Source organism: Haematobia irritans, chromosome 5 (assembly GCF_050003625.1).
Source record: "Haematobia irritans isolate KBUSLIRL chromosome 5, ASM5000362v1, whole genome shotgun sequence".
NCBI lineage: Eukaryota > Metazoa > Arthropoda > Insecta > Diptera > Muscidae > Haematobia > Haematobia irritans.
The window spans coordinates 114,529,804-114,542,756 of NC_134401.1; the positions used below are offsets into that span (position 1 = coordinate 114,529,804).

Sequence of the window (12,953 nt, forward strand, 5' to 3'; positions counted from 1 at the left end):
TTAATTTATAGAAAATTTTGTCAAAATTTTATTTCTATAGAAAATTTTGTCAAAACTTTATTTCTATAGAAAATTTTGTCAAAATTTTATTTCTATAAAGAATTTTGTCAAAATTTTATTTCTATAGTAAAATTTGTCAAAATTTTATTTCTATAGAAAATTTTGTAAAAATTTTATTTCCATATAAAATTTTGTCAACATTTTATTTCTATATTTTTTATATATAGAATTTATTTCTATATAAAATTTTGTCAACATTTTATTTCCATAATTTTTTTTTTCAAAATTTTATTTCTATAGAAAAATTTGTCAAAATTTTATTTCTATAGAAAAATTTGTCAAAATTTTATTTCTATATAAATTTTGTCAAAATTGTATTTCTATATAATTTTTTTTTTATACCCCCACCATAGAATGGTGACAGGGGTATAATAAGTTTGTCATTCCGTTTGTAACACATCGAAATATCGATTTCCGACTATATAAAGTATATATATTTTTGATCAGGGAGAAATTCTAAGACGATATAACGATGTCCGTCTATCCGTCTGTCTGTCTGTCTGTCTGTTTGTCTGTTGTAATCACGCTACAGTCTTCAATAATGAAGCAATCGTGCTGAAATTTTGCACAAACTCGTCTTTTGTCTGCAGGCAGGTCAAGTTCGAAGATGGGCTATATCGGTCCAGGTTTTGATATAGTCCCCATATCAACCGACCTCCCGATTTGGAGTCTTAGGCTTATAGAAACCGTAGTTTTTATCCAATTTGCCTGAAATTTGAAATCTAGAGGTATTTATGACCATAAAGAGGTGTGCCAGAAATGGTGTCCATGTTTTGGTATAGCCCCCATATAGACCGATCTCCCGATTTTACTTCTTGGGCTTATAGAAACCGCAGTTTTTATTCAATTTACCTGAAATCGGAAATCTAGAGGTATTGTAGGACCACAAATACGTGTGCCAAAAATTGTGAGTATCGGTCCATGTTTTGGTATGGTCCCCATATAAAACCACCTCCCGATTTGGGGTCTTGGGCTTATAGAAACCGTAGTTTTTATCCAATTTGTCTGAAATTGGAAATCTAGAGGTATTTTAGGACCATAAAGAGGTGTGCCAAAAATGGTGAGTATCGGTCCATATTTTGGTATAGCCCCCATATAGGCCGATTTCCCGATTTTACTTCTTGGGCTTCTAGAATCCGAAGTTTTTATCCTATTTGCCCGAAATTGGAAATCTAGAGGTATTTTCGGGTCATAAAGAGGTGTGCCGAAAACAGTGAGTATCGGTCCATATTTTAGTATAGCCCCCATAAGAACGATCTCCCGATTTAACTCCTTGGGTTTCTAGAAACCGTAGTTTTTATCTGATTTGCCTGAAATTGTAAATATTCTGGTATTTTAGGCTCACAAAAACGTGTATCGGATTAAGTTTTTATCGGTCCATTTGGTAATGCCTCCATATAGGCCGACTTCACTTGAGGGTGTAGAAGGCGCACTGATCATGAAAATTGCTTGAAACTCAATGTAAAATTTCCAGATTTTACTTCTACAGATTTAAGATTTCAAACCAAGACGTTATTTTATAATTTTCTTGCACACTTACACGAGATGTTAATGATTCCTCTAAAACTCAAACAAAAATGGTTCATATAAATCCAGAATCTGATATAGTCCTCATAGGTGAAATCTTTAAATTTATCTTCGGGAAGTGTCCTCAAGTCCTCAAGCCCTCCTGAAATTTCAAAGGAAACCCTAATATTTGGTTCATGGTGGTGGGTATTTAATGGCGATTTCGATTGGGAAAAAAGGTGCATCATTCTCGAAATTGATTAGTAAGTATGAAGGATACTGTCATAGATTTTGGATCCTGCATCCCTCACATTATTATGAATTAACAATAACTTTGGAATGACACTATAACTTGGGCGAAAATGCAATGAGGGAAAATGTAGTGTAACACCAAGGCAACATATTTTTTGCGAAACGAAAACGCCCTAAGAACTTAGTGCTGTATGTACTTGTTTTTTATATAAAATTTATTTCTATATTAAATTTTGTCAAAATTTTATTTCTTTTTTTATTTCAGCTTAAAACCATACATTGACTAAACTACAAGAGTAGCTTAACCAACAGAGGAAAAGAATGTTTGTCAAATTTATTTGGGCAAAGCCCTATAGACTGCAAGATGGTTGGATGGACGCACGTTTCGGAATTACCACATTCCTCATCAGCATCCTCTACTTGCAGCAAAACTATCAACCAATTATCAGAATAAATTCAGGCAGTTTATTAAACCCAACAAAAACCACACTTGAACCCTCCGAAAAAAGGTTTTACATTGATAGCCGGCTTATGCCGAAATAAACTCGAAACAAACATATCTCTTTTCCTATGCCACTGTCAAATCATCGATTTGAATTCACATGGCTGGGTTTATTTTGAGCGTGCCTCCTCTTCTTTTTCCATTTGTTTTGTTTTGTTATTGTTGGATTTGTTCTTTAAGCATTGTTGTTGTTTTTTTATTTCAGCTTACAATAACAACAATAACAACAATAACAAAACAAAACAAATGGAAAATTTTATTTCCATAAAATTTTTTCAAAATTTTATTTCTATACAAAATTTTGTCAAAATGTTATTTCTATAGAAAATTTTGTCAAAATTTTATTTCTATAGAACATTTTGTCAAAATTTTATTTCTATAAAAAATTTTGTCAAAATTTTATTTTTATAGAAAATTTTGTCAACATTTTATTTCTATACAAAATTTTTTTCCTATAGAAAATTTTGTCAAAATTTTATTTCTACAGAAAATTTTGTCAAAATTTTATTTCTATAGAAAATTTTGTCAACATTTTATTTCTATAGAAAATTTTGTCAAAATTTTATTTCTATAAAAAATTTTGTCAAAATTTTATTTCTATAAAAAATTTTGTCAAAATTTTATTTCTATAGAAAATTTTGTCAAAATTTAATTTATATAGAAAATTTTGTCAAAATTTTATTTCTATAGAAAATTTTGTCAAAATTTTATTTCTATAGAAAAATTTGTTAAAATTGTATTTCTATAGAAAATTTTGTCAAAATTTTATTTCTATAGAAAATTTTGTCAAAATTTTATTTCTATAGAAAATTTTGTCAAAATTTTATTTCTATATAAAATTTTGTCAAAATTTTATTTCTATAGAAAATTTTGTCAAAATTTTATTTCTATAGAAAATTTTGTCAAAATTTTATTTCTATAGAAAATTTTGTCAAAATTTTACTTCTATAGAAAATTTTGTCAAAATTTTATTTCTATATAAAATTTTGTCCAAATTTTATTTCCATAATGTTTTTTTTTTAAGTTTTATTTCTATAGAAAATCTTGTCAAAATTTTATTTCTATAGAAATTTTTGTCAACATTTTATTTCTATAGAAAATTTTGTCAAAATTTTATTTCTATAGAAAATTTTGTCAAAATTTTATTTCTATAGAAATTTTTGTCAAAATTTTATTTCTATAGAAAATTTTGTCAAAATTTTATTTCTATAGAAAATTTTGTCAAACTTTTATTTCTATAGAAAATTTTGCAAAAATTTTGTTTCTATAGAAAAATTTGTCAAAATTTTATTTCTATAGAATAATTTGTCAAAATTTAATTTCTATAAAAAATTTTGTCAAAATTTTATTTCTATAGAAAATTTTGTCAAAATGTTATTTCTATAGAAAATTTTGTCAAAATTTTATTTCTATAAAAATTTTTTCCAAATTTTATTTCTATAGAAAATTTTGTCAAAATTTTATTTCTATAGAAAAATTTGTTAAAATTTTATTTCTATAAAAAATTTTGTCAAAATTATATTTCTATAGAAAATGTTGTCAAAATGTTATTTCTATAGAAAATTTTGTCAAAATTTTATTTCTATAAATTTTTTTTTCCAAATTTTATTTCTATAGAAAATTTTGTCAACACTTTATTTCTATAGAAAATTTTGTCAAAATTTTATTTTTATAGAAAATCATGCCAAAATTTTATTTCTATAGAAAATTTTGCAAAAATTTTACTTCTATAGAAAATTTTGTCAATATTTTATTTCTATAGAAAAATTTGTCAAAATTTTATTTCTAGAAAAAATTTTGTCAACATTTTATTTCTATGAAAATTTTGTCAAAATTTTATTTCTATTGGAAATTTTTTTATTTTTATAAAAAAAATACAAAATTTTATTTCTATGGGAAATTTTGTCCAAATTTTATTTCTATGGAAATTTTTCTCAAAATTTTATTTCTATTGAAATTTTTCCCAAAATATTATTGCTATGGAAAATTTTGTCAAAATGTTATTCCTGTAGAAAAGCATTTAAAATGATTCGTAATAAGAACCACATTTTTCCTTTGTGTATTATACTTTCCAGCCTTCTCGTAGATAATAATAAATTCAAACAATTTATAAACATATACAACAATTTATTTACAAAAAAGGAAAACAAATTTTACTGAAAATAACCAAAACACTCTATATCTTAGATTTCATGAAAGGTTTCAAATGACTATGGAAGACATCAGGTACGGGCTGTTTATTCAAAGGACTCGCCTTAGCTTCTTCAAAGATACGCTCGTAGACATTGCCATCGTATGAGCCCAAAGTTGATTTTAGATTTCTATCGTGGAAATCAAAACCATCACAAATGGCTACGGCATTAGGACGAATTGCTTTGAGGACATCCTCCAAACGAGATTGTAGAGAACGTAAATCAGCATCGGAAAGATCAACAACCTATAGGAAGTAATGGAGCATATTAGATTACAAAATAAACTTAGTAGATTAGAGCTATATACCCTCAGTAACTCATTCATATGTCGCATAACAGTGGATACCAAGAATAATTCCAATACATTCTCCAGAACTTTATTGAAAGCTGGGTTACGAGTTTTAGAAGCAGGACCAGTTACTTCTTCCAAAAATGTGGCCGCAACAAAACAGTTACCATGGAGCTGAAAAATAATATTGAAATACGATCAAAAATTAACATCTGATAATCGGTCTATATGGGGTTATATATAATTACAGGACGATATGGAACAATTTTTATATGGTTACTTAAGAGTTTGTTACTTTGTTGCATTATGTATCAGTCACCCTGTATAACATCACCTATCGTAGATCCTTAAACCCATTTCTTACCTCAGCAGCTTGAGTATATTCAATACCAGAATTATTGGCAGCTTCAGCTTCTGTTTGACCAGCATTCAAACGGGCTGATAAATTCTCGAATGCAATACGAATTTTACTGTAATACGGAAGCAGTTTGAAGAAAACATTTCAATCCATTAAATTTCCAAAGTTCATCCATAACTTACTTGGCCGCTGTAATTTGTAAGGCCTTGATAATATTCTCCCACGATCCAGTCCATTTGGTCATTGATTTTTCCTTCATTGCCTCTTGCAGATAAGCAATGGTGGGTACCAATGGCTTTCCAGTCAAAGCAAAACGATAAGATTTCATGAGGAAACGGCCAACTTGCAAAAGCAATACGGTATTCTCACCCTCATAGGTGCAAGCGGCAGTGGCGGCAGTATAGAGATTGGCCATATTTGAGGAAGCCAAATAGCCATGACCACCACAAGCCAAACGTAAACGTTCTACACCAGATGCAGAAGCACTCGAGCAGAGGGCTTTCAGAGAACAGGCCATGGCATGAAGTTCAGGAAGACGACTGAACTCTCCCCGTTTGATATCCTCTGATGTTTGATCGTAGAGGGCCCATAATTTTCCCGAAGCTAATTTGAAGGCAATACTTGTGGCTATTTCGGGAAATAGCTTCATTTGTTGCGTCACATGATCCATAATTTGGGGTTCAGGTTCCCTAGAAAAGAGAGAGTTGAAGTTATAGTTAATCAACATAGTAGAAATCTGGAAAGGTTATTAAAATGGTTCGAGTGATGCAATTCATAAGATCAGAACATTGTTTGGTTTCTTGAATGGTTGGAACTATTCAACGACTGATCTTCGCACGAATAGCTATCATAAGAAGAGACTGAGACAGTCAACAATCGCAGTTTCAGTAAGATTGATTCAGTGGATTGTTTGGAATATCTTAAGCCTCTAATGCCCATTCATAAGGAAGCTTTTAGTAAAACACACCTTAAGGCAACAAAAATCGGCAAAATAAAAAGAAAACTTATTTGAAACTATTCAAGAGGCTTTGCAGCATATGCTGAATTTTATCGTATAATTTTTTCTTGCTTAGTTCTCTTGCATTTGTGTCGTTAATATTGACAATTTAATCATCTGGAAAAAAATTGGGGCATTAGAGGGTTAAACCAAACATTCATACATGTTGGTCGAATAGTGGATATTACCTTCAGAGGATGCCAAAATTCCTTAAGGAACTTGTAAATGAGCAGGATGAGATTTGTTGGACTAAGGCTTCTGATCCTAAATAAGGACATTGAAACTAGGGCTCAATAAGATGGTAGACGAAGACGGGTGTTAGCTTCAAAGAGAGCCACCGTAGTGCAATGGTTAGCATGCCCGCTTTGCATACAAAAGGTCGTGGGTTTGATTCCTGCTTCGACCGAACCCCAAAAAGTTTTTCAGCGTTGGATTATCCTACCTCATTAATGCTGGTGACATTTCTGAGGGTTTCAAAGCTTCTCTAAGTGGTTTCACTGCAATATGGAACGCCGCTCGGACTCGCCTATAAAAAGGAGATCCCTTGTCATCGAGTTTAACATGGAATCGGGCAGCTTTCAGTGATAAGGGAGAAGTTCACCAATGTGGTATCACAATGGACTGAATAGTCTAAGTGAGCCTGATACATCGGGCTGCCACATAACCTAACCTAACCTAGCTTCAAAGTTGGCCATAATTCCTTGCGGAACAAGCGGGACCCATAAATGGCCGTAATGAGATTTCTCGAAATCTCACTACGATCCTAATTTAGGTTTGCTTCCGGTCCTAACTTGGGAAAGTGAAATTTGGGATCAGTAAGAGAGTCGACGAACACAAACTGAAGGCATAGTTAAATCTTTTGAAGCATTGTCACCTAAATTCAGACTTATGCAAAGATCCCTAGAACCTTGGCAGTAGGAATTACATCGATATGAGATTGATTCATTCGAAGGTTGCACAAGAATATCCAACAGAAAATTTATAGAAGTGAATAACAATAAAGGCAAAATGTTTGTTTTTCTCCGGCCCAATGACTTCCATCAGCCTCCAAAGTACTAAGCCTCGACTGGATTTCAATGCCGATATAGAACCATTTGGATATACCAGGAGTTTATTTTTGTGGTTCATTCGGAGGTTGTACAAGATTTTCCAACCGTCGGAGGTTGTACAAGATTTTCAATGCCGATATAGAATCACTTGGAGTTTATTTGTTGGCCAAACTCCTCAATTTGACCTTGCAGTCAGTGTTTATAACTAACGACTCGAAGGCAAACACAAAAACTAGAGGCCTACAATATCGGCGGAAGAAGTGAGTGTGATGAGATTAGTATGCTACTGTTCCTCAGATCTCACATATTCCGGCAATAGGTAGTACAGTGGTATGTCGGTGACTGATCCAATGAGGTGCGGAAGCTTCTCATCATGCTTTGCGAGTGCAGTAGAGCAACAAATATAACCATTACTTACTAAAAGCCTCCAAAGTCTCATGGAATTTCAATTCTAATATAGAAACAAATGAATGTGCCGTGAGTTGAGTATCTGATCGAACTCCTCAATATGTTCTTGTAGTTCCTAATTACTGATCCTAGAATAATGGAACTGAGTATTAGGACCAGACAGACGAAGAATGTAAGCAGAACGCATCGTATAAATTCTTCGAAAACAATGGAACCTAATCACAGATGCAGGTAAATTCTCGAAATCCGGCACTAGGTATGGCAGCGGTATGACCGTGACCGATTTGCTAAGAAGGTTTCTCTGTCGGCAAATTCATTATGCTTCCAGAGTGTGAAACATCATGCTTCGCGAGTGCGGTAGAGCAACAATGATACACCACTGATTAGTCTTCTTAGTGCTAGGGCCTGACGGAATTTCAATGCTAATTTTCTATTATGAATATACAATGAGTTGAGAAACTGACCTGGAAAATAAATAGAGTGATTCGGCTACTGAATACAGGACGGTCGCAGAAAACATTGCTGATGTAACAAACATTAATTTATATGTTGGGATCAGTAAAAGAGACCTATCGTTAAGACTGTAGAAACATTGAAATCCAGCACCAGATGTAGGAATATCCCCTCATGACTGAAGGGAGCCACCGTGGTGCAATGGTTAGCATGCCCGCCTTGCATACACAAGGTCGTGGGTTCGATTCCTGCTACGACCGAACACCAAAAAGTTTTTCAGCTGTGGATTATCCCATCTCAGTAATGCTGGTGACATTTCTGAGGGTTTCAAAGCTTCTCTAAGTGGTTTCACTGGAATGTGGAACGCCGTTCGGAATGTGGAACGCTTAACATGGAATCGGGCAGCACTCAGTGATAAGAGAGAAGTTCACCACTGTGGTATCACAATGGACTGAATAGTCTAAGTGAGCCTGATACATCGGGCTGCCACATAATCTAACCTAACCTACGATGACTGAACCGAAAAACCTCTGAAGGTTTCTCAATCGATAATCTACCGTGCTTCCTGAGAGTGACATAGTAATTATGGGAGGCTAATATATTGCTTTCGTGATCTCCAGATCTACAACATCCAAAAATTCATCAACAACCTCCAATGCGTAGGTCTTCGACTTGATTTCAATGTTGATATTGAAATACTCGGACCTCCTTTGGTGTTGAATACCAAACCCAACTCCTTAATTTGTCCCGACCAGTATAATGATTCTGAAGACAGCCAAAGGCTCCAGGAAGGGTGAATACCAGTAGCCATTCTACATACATCAATCGAGCTCCCAAACAGTTCAACCTGTATCAACTCGTTTGAATTGGTCCATACTAGACCACTGATACGTCCAATCTTGCCATTGCTTCCTACGGCATCGTAAGCACGACTCTATTAGCGGGGACTAAACGTTATGTTTTGAATTTTGTGCGTACGCCAGTCGCATGTAAAATTGTCGTATAAGAAGTCACAATCACATAGAATGGAACAAAGATTTTCCCAAATTTAGAAACGGTCACATCCGTTTCCTCCTGACGGCATTGAGATAAAATCTTATGGCATTCACAGACCTATAAATCCCAACATCTACGATTGATTAAATGTGTACCTTGATGATTGTATCAATCATAGACACCAATTAGTGTAGATGAGGTCTCATATCGGCGTGTATAACCTAACTCAATATTCGGTTTGTTGTGCACCTTAACTTTTTCTCTCATCACAACCTTCCATCCCAGGAACTTTGTGTCGAAAACGAAATCCCTCATTTGTTTCCTATCCCGAATCATCTGTTCCATGATATTGTGGATTTTATATCTTATAAAAGCAGGTAGTGATATATATAGAGTCGCAAACGCCTTATATTCCCAAAAACGCAACGTTTATACGTCTGCTGCTTCCAATCCCACCTATTTATCATGAACTCTAGGTGCCCGGTCTTGATAGGATGCGAATCCTATCATACTCCAAGTAGTCACTGATTATTCTTTGATCATTCAAATTGATTCGTGATCTCACCGAAATATTTGCTTTCATTGGTCTCGGGCTATCAATGAAAAAGTTCACGCTCTCTGTCCTATCCTATTATTTCTGAGTTACCGAAATATTTGCAATTGCTTTCATTGCTCTCGGGCTATCCATGAAAAAGTTCACGTTCTCTGTCCTGTCCTATTATTTCTGAGTTAATCCACCGTTACCAACTGTACTCTGCCTGCGGTACTGGATTTTGTAGTAGAGATCCCATTCCATAATTGGTATGGGATCTCGAAGCCTGAGTTCTCCACTTATACACATCCAGTGACATCTGATCATCTATCTTCCATCCATCGTGAGAATGTCACACTCCACGGTCAAGGCTACATAAGACATACAATCATAAATAGTGGCATTTGCCACTACTCTAACCGTCTCCATTATTACAAACCCACATTTCAGTCCTCTATTTAATTTGGCACCTACAATTTTCCTCTCCAAGTTTCCTATCTAAGGATACTCCTAAGTACTTAACCTTGTCAAATACTAGTATCACCTTGCCAAAATCTCTGGTAAGGATCCTATCCTAGTCTTTCTTATGAACATACATAGTTTCGTATTCTCCAGTTTCCCTGGGTCCTCGCTCAGTCATATGACATTCTTGGGACTTTGTCCCGCTATAGAGCCTGTTAGGATCCGTCTCTGGAAGAAATATTACAATATCGTCTCCCTACCAAGTGAGAGACCTTGTCGTTAGCCATAGTAGTGAAGATAGAATACCTCCTTTGGTGTTCCCAGTTCTACATTGACCGGTTTGTTTATACGGCCATTCCTAAGATATATCCCATATCCAATCCAAGCTTTTAAAAAGACCCGGTCACCATGGACTGTGGACATGATATGCGTGTCGGTGCTAACGTTGTTGTCTGAGTACCAGAAATTTAAGATTAACATGTTGGCTGATAAGTCCCCGGTCTGACACATAGAAGGCGTCGCTAGTATTAAATGCATATGCATCTGAGTGGACAGCGACCGGCGAACCGTCTCCGAAGCGTGAAAAGACTCAAAAGTCCGCTGGCAAAGTAATGGCCTCTGTTTTTTGGGCTGCGCATGGAATAATTTTTATCGATTATGTTGAGAAGGGTAAAACCATCAACAGTGACTATTATATGGCGTTATTGGAGCGTTTGAAGGTCGAAATCGCGGCAAAATGGTCCCATATGAAGAAGAAAAAAGTGTTGTTCCACCAAGACAACGCACCGTGCCACAAGTCATTGAGAACGATGGCAAAAATTCATGAATTGGGCTTCAAATTGCTTCCCCACCCACCGTATTCTCCATATCTGGCCACCAGCGACTTTTTCTTGTTCTCAGACCTCAAAAGGATGCTCGCAGGGAAAAAATTTGGCTGCAATGAAGAGGTGATCGCCGAAACTGAGGCCTGTTTTGAGGCAAAACCGAAGGAGTACTACCAAAATGGTATCAAAAAATTTGAAGGTCGTTATAATCGTTGTATCGCTCTTGAAGGGAACTATGTTGAATAATAAAAACGAATTTTGACAAAAAAAAATGTGTTTTTCTTTGTTACTGAAATATCTTTTTTGTGAGCTCGCTTGTCGCTGTGAGCGTGCGTATGGTTCAAATTTGGGGTATGATTCAAATTGGTTTTAAAGCGGACATGAGAGCAAGTACAGTTTTACTTATGAGTACGTTTCTTGGTTTTATTCTATGGCACTCTATGACTTAAAAAGACTAAACAAATATAAACTTACTTTGGATTAATAGGACTTTGTCGGCGTACAGCTGAATATCTGGTCGCTATTGTGGATGCCATGGCTAACATAACCGAATTGTTGCGTACAATCAAACAACGTACATAGACCATAGAGAAATAGGCCAATACAGATGCTGGACTCTTCACATAGGTACCATCGCGGTGTACTTGGGAGTGACGCATCAGCATTTGAGTACGTGGTATACGTACATTTTTCAAACCCAAAAAGCCATTGTTAACACCAGCAAATCCCAATTTCTTACCAATATCACCAACATCAACTCCTTTCAGGGGCATATGGGTCTCTTCATCACGTATTTGAACCACAAACAAAGCAACACCCTTAGGTTCATTATCGATATAGAGATTGGCCACCACAATACAATAATTGGCCGAATGACCCACTGCACAGAAAGAAATAACAATTTCATGTCGTCCGTCATTCTATATTTGGTTGCTATTATCACTTACATCCTCCTGGCCACCATTTATAGGCGGTTATTGTTGGTGTATTCAATACAAACTCATCGGTTTCACGATCAAAATCTGCTCTAGTTTCCAATCCTCTCAAAAATGTTCCATGACCCAATTCGGTTTGAGCATATGCACCAGAAATCTCAAAATTTTCTGCACGTTTACCAAATTTTTCGAATTGTTCATCGGTACCCTGCTCACGAATACAGCCCACCATCATGGAGAAATGGACGGAAAAAAGGATTTCCAGCTGGTATAGCTCCCCATAATTCGGGAGAAGCATAAAGAGTTCTGAAAAAATAAGGAAATAAATGGAAATCAATTAAAAACTTGATAGATCAGGGATAAGTTCGATGGGAAACTCGAAACTCCTATCGAGCTCTTACACCCACCACCGTGGATATGAATCTAGAAGCAGAAAATCTGAGAGCAACTCTAGTTTAGCTGTACTACTCAAATAGTTTTTTCCGATAGTCAATTAAAGATTACATCGAAATACCAAGTAAGCGGTTTTTCAGATGTAACTGAATAACCGGTTATTTGATCTTAAAGTCCAAGTGAATAATCGTAAACAAAAACGGTTTTAATTAACCGATTACTTTTAAAAGTACATCACTAAAAAGGTAAAATGAAGTACCACCAAGCATATACTATTATCCATTTAGGTTTTTTGAAAAGGTTTTAACAAAACCATTTAAAAATCATAAAGGGAGTAACCGCTTCTCTGCTAGAACCGGAGATATCCCCATAATAAATTATTATATTAAAATTTATTTAAAACTTGTTTTCGGAGTAGACTAAATAATAACCGCCATTAAGCCGGTTATGTGAATATTGTTTTATCAATTAGTTATACCCTTCACCACTACTGTGGTACAAGGTATAATAAGTTTGTGCATTTGTATGTAACGCCAAGAAATAGTGGTCATAGACCCATACCTTTTAGTATACCGATCGGCTTAGAATTAAATTCTGAGTCGATTTAGCGATGTCCGTCTGTTTGTCTGTCTGTCCGTCTGTCTGTATATGTACAGCTCGCAATTTAAGTCCGATCGTCCTCAAATTTGGCATAGGGCCGTTTCTTGGGACAGAGACAATCGCTATTGGTTTTGGAAAAAATCGG

The 12,953-nt window shown here is 34.9% G+C and overlaps 1 pseudogene; it reads right to left on the reverse strand.

Annotated features, from left to right (window-relative positions):
- Positions 1–4,426: 4,426 nt before the first annotated feature.
- LOC142239704 (acyl-coenzyme A oxidase 1-like) overlaps positions 4,427–12,953 on the reverse strand; it is a 23,227-nt pseudogene continuing 14,700 nt past the window's right edge.